Source organism: Condylura cristata, unplaced genomic scaffold (assembly GCF_000260355.1).
Source record: "Condylura cristata isolate star-nosed mole 26May11 unplaced genomic scaffold, ConCri1.0 scaffold00016, whole genome shotgun sequence".
NCBI lineage: Eukaryota > Metazoa > Chordata > Mammalia > Eulipotyphla > Talpidae > Condylura > Condylura cristata.
This window is the reverse complement of record NW_004567117.1, coordinates 33,150,163-33,155,154: the sequence shown is the minus strand read 5'-3', so window position 1 is coordinate 33,155,154 and position 4,992 is coordinate 33,150,163.

Here is a 4,992-nt window from a genome sequence, read left to right as displayed (position 1 = left end):
CCGCATCTCTGGCCTGTACCCCAGTTCTATATGAATAAATAAATAAATATTAAAAAAAAAAAAGGTAAAGAGGCAAGTCTCCAATCAAATGAAGAATATCACTGTTGACCTGGGTTCTATCTTCAAAAGATTTACAGGGACAGGACCTTCCTTGTGGCATAGGGGTTAAGTCTGAGCGCTATAAGCACTATGGCTTGAGTTGCATTTCTGGCCAGGGAGCTATGCTAACCCACATATGGAGCAGCAGACCTCTCCTCTCTTGCCAGCTGCTACCCTCAGCAGTGTGTTTTAGAAGATACACCTGTTCTGCTTCTCACTTTGTCTCTGGTAAAGTCTCTCACCTCCTGTATCTCTAACCTATACCAAAAATAAAGAAAAAGTTTTTAAAAAAGATTTACAGGGAAACAGTTCATGAAAATCACCTAAGCCATGTCCCAGGGTTCAGCAGTAATATTTGGTTCTTGTCTCAAGTTTTCTACAAGCATTGAGTAAAGGTATCAGCAAACCCAAATCTACAGAGTTCTTTCCACTGGTCATCTTTAGAATGAGTCATTATTTCTGCAAGATAGTCCATTTGACTGTCTCTTGCAATTCCACATGTTCAAACACCAAAGTCCTGGGGCCATTTATAAATTGCCTTGAAGTCAGTTAGTCCTAATCCTCTTTCTCAGCACCAACAGTCACTGAGGGTATGATTTTCACAGTCACAGAGCAGAACTAGAGGTCTGTGTTACTTATCTCTCCATGCTTGGGTCTTCCCTTCTACCCAAACCACTGTTCTTTCCTACCTCCCACCCCTCTTCAACACACACATATTTTGAACTCACTGCAAACAAACTGTATTGCTCCCCACAGCACCCTGCCCATGTTAGATGGTTGTTTCTGAATCAACTGGATGAAATATGAACTAGTATGGGAATGATTTCCATCCCCCTGGCTCAGTATTTCAAAGTATGTGGAATAGGCCATTATTCAACTAGGCCAGAAAGATACTCTCAGCTTTTAAATGGCCCAATTGCAATTTTTCTTCATCAACTGCAACTCAAAATGAGGAAAAGATCAGCTTTCAAACTTGCTCTTACCTGTGCTCTGCAAAGCCTGAAAGAAGATGTTCAGTTTCCAAGAGAGATCTTGAGAATATGCAATCAATACCTACGAAACATTCATCCAGGCTTTCACCAAGATTGTCTCCTCTGCTCCTTGCCCCCTACTTTTGTGTCACAAAGTCCTTGCTGACTCTCACAGCCTGTGCCTTTTCATGGATTCTTCCCTTGATTACTTTCCTGTAGGAACTACAGTTTAGATGTCCACTGTTCAGATGATGTAGCTTACTTTACTAAGTTTTTTTTTTTTATCTTTCCTTCAATTTATGCTTTTAACAAAAGGCTCCTAGTTGCAATGGTATCTTCCTCTAAATGTTGTTCAGTTAATCACTGGGGACTTGACTACACCAGTCCTCCTTATTGTTTGATGCTGTTTTAAAAATAAGATGACCCGGGCCCTCCCTGGTGGCGCAGCGGGTTAAAGCACTGCACTATGAAGCTTAAGCCACTTCCACATGAGTTCGATCCCCGCCTGCCTGCCCCGGAGGAGATCCATATGGCATGGCAGACCTCTCCTGACCTGCCCGCTGCTCCCCTCAGCAGTGTACTTCGTTGATCTGCCTGTTCTGCTCCCCACTCTGGCTCTGGTGAATCCTCTCACCCTCCGCATCTCTGGCCTATACCCCAGTTCTGTATGAATAAATAAATAAATCTTTAAAAAAAAAAAAAAGAAGAAGAAGAAGAAGATGACCCTACAACCTGGAGTTGGTTTTCCCTTAGGCAGTAAAATCACCAGGCTTTGTGGTTGTGCAAACAGCGATAGCAAGCCAACCCTTGATTTTCAGTGACTTAACACAACAAATGTTTTTATCTATCTATAATTTTGTCAGTATACACAGCAGATGTGGCAGTGGCCAGTCAGCAAACAGCTTTCCTCCAAAGAGTGACTCTGACATCTGCCCTCACTCCCGCCTTTCTGTTCTGGGAATATACCATCCCTTGCAGTCTTGGAGAGCTCCTCCTTCAGTTAGTGTAAGAGGAAAGGGAGCAAAGAGAAGGCACAATGACTGCATTAAAAACAAATCAGGGGCCCTCCCTGGTGATGTAGTGAGTTAAAGCACAGCACTGAGAAGCTAAAGCCACTTCAGCATGAGTTCGATCTCCACCCTGGAGGTGACCCACATGGCGTGGCAGACCTCTCCTGACCCACCCGCTGCTCCCCTCAGCGGTGTACTTCATCAATCTGCCTGTTCTGCTCCCCTACTCTGTCTCTGTTGAATACTCTAACTGCTCCTGCACCTCTGGCCTGTACACTGCAGTTCTGTATGAATAAAAATAAAAATAAATATTTAAAGTAAATTAAGAAAAATTAAGAAAAAAAAAAAATCAGGCACCTCCCTGGTGGCACAGCGGGTTAAAGTACAGCACTATGAAGCTGTCTGCAACCATTGCAGCAGGAGTTCAATCCCCAGCCAACTAGGTGACCCACATGGCACAGCAGACCTCTCCTGTCTCCCCTCTGCTCCCCTGAGTAGTGTATTTTCTAGATCTGGCTGCTTTGCTCCCTACTCTATCTCTGGTGAATCCTCTCACCCCCTCCCACGTACTCCTCTGTCCTGTACCCTAGTTCTTGTATGCATAAAAAAAAAAAATCATAGCACTGCTCGACATCTCGTATGCCGTCTTCTGCTTGAAAAAAAAAAAAAAATCATAGGCATCCTCCTCACCACACCGTCTTAGCCAAGAAACTGGAAAATGTAGCCCTAGAAGATCACTACCTTCTCATACTGACTCCAGTATGTGGAAACGGACATAGGACGTGTTGGTGAGCTGTTAATCCAACTCGAAGTTCCCCTCCCTTCCTGAAACATTTCTATCGCTCTTCTCTTGCAACTTCATTCATCATTTAATAAACTATTTTTGGAAATTATATGCTAGGTACAGTACCAACACTAGAAATATAAAGATGTGAACCTGGCCCCCAAGGATCTCAGGTTTGGTACTAAATAAAATATAGAAATTAGATTGGCAAGGAATATATTTGAACACCTGTGTCTGGCACTCAATTTAGTAAGGGAGAACAATATTAAATAATTATTACTTATTAAATATATAATTACAAGTGATTAAAGGGCTGCAAAGGAGAAATACTGGAGGGCATGGAAGGAAATGCATGAGAACTTAGCCTGCTTCAGAGGGAAGATTGAGGAAGCAAAGGTTGGCTGACAGACAAGATTTTTGTGAGGAAATACTCTCCATAGAAAGGTCAGTCAGTTAGTTGACTAGTTTTCAAGACTTTTTTTTCCTTTTTTCTTAAAACTGTGAATTACTAGTACACAATTGACTTCTGAAATGCTATTATTATTATTCTGAGTTAACAAGAGCAAACTTTAATAATCAGTTTTTTTTTCTGAGCTTAATTACTTTTATGAATTTGACTTCAGAGAAATATATTTTGCAGGGCTATGCTATAGGGCAAGAAGTTCTTAAAACCCTTTCAAGAATAAAAATCCTAAAAGTCTAAGGTTAAAGGAGAATTAGAAGTGATTAAGCTCTGAAGTCAAATTCATTTTAAAAATATTTGCTTTAAGACTAAGTGTTAATGATTGTTTTCTGGATTTGTGATAAAATCAATATAACTGATGGGGTGGAGAACTGAGCAGAGTTGCCAAGAGTCAAACTGTAGGAAATGTCTTACCACAAAAGGAAAGCAGGGTTATGGTGAGGGTTCATACAGTAATGATTCTGTATCTTGGGTGGGGGTTATCCACACACACACACACACACACACACACACACGGCATTTATAAAAATTCACAGGACTTCGTACCTAAAAGAATGACTTTTTGAAAATAAGTGTGTACACATTTAGAAGAGAGAATATTGATATTTAACCACTTTTCTTTACAGATATTCTCTTTTCCTTCTGAAATGCTAAAGCTTGTATTTTAGCCAAATGTAATTTTCCTCTGATGCTGTTTTTCCCTTAACAATCTTATCTGTATTTTTCTCAAATCACTGCTACCATCTTATTTAGATTCAACAAATTTTGAAAGGTATTATAGTTTTGATGCTGCCCAGTTGAGTTTTCTTTCTTCTTCTTTGATAATCTAGCATTTGAAAATGGACTAAAATGTCTAAGTGACAGAGGAAAACACTAACATATCATAAAAAGAAAATCCAGGTGTGTATACACATTATCTTATTGATACTTTAGCAAATCATTCTTTCAAACATTTCAAAAATCCTAAGCATCAGAATTAGGACTCTAGATCTTTCCTCCCTAGATGCTTCTTTGACCTTGATTATCCAGTTTTTCTTTCCATTTTGTAAACACATATTGTGGCTCAGAATTTTTGTAAATAACTTCTCTTTTCTCAGAGTTATTGTGTACAGGTGGAAGCAAATATTGCAGTTAGGTAACCCAGTTTGAAAAATTCAGTCTGATCAGTCAGCTTATTTTACTATCAGTGAGAAAATGTCAGATCTCACATCAGTCTGCTAACATTTCATCCCCAAAATATCATCTAACTGATCTGAACAATGTTCACTGCCTACTTCTATTAGCCGAGCAGTTTGGGCTGCCTGGACAATGCCAGTGTGCTGGCATCAGTTCGGGTGTAGCACACGTTACTGCAGATTAACACAGAAGAGAGAGAGACCGTTGACCAGGATGCCACTGGCTGAAGTCCTGGTCCACAGCTCTACAGACCTTCAGGGCCAGAGGGATTAGCTAGCAACTATGTAAAATTATTTTATGAATTAGTAGAGCTTCTCCACTACCAACGTCTAAATGGCTGTTTGATGTTTGCAAACTGAGCATTAGAACTTGAATCCTTTATTTATTTTTTTATTATTTTTTTAAGATTTATTTATTTGTACATACAGAACTGGGGTACAGGCCAGAGGCTCAGGGGCGGTGAGAGGCTTCACCAGAGACAGAGTGGGG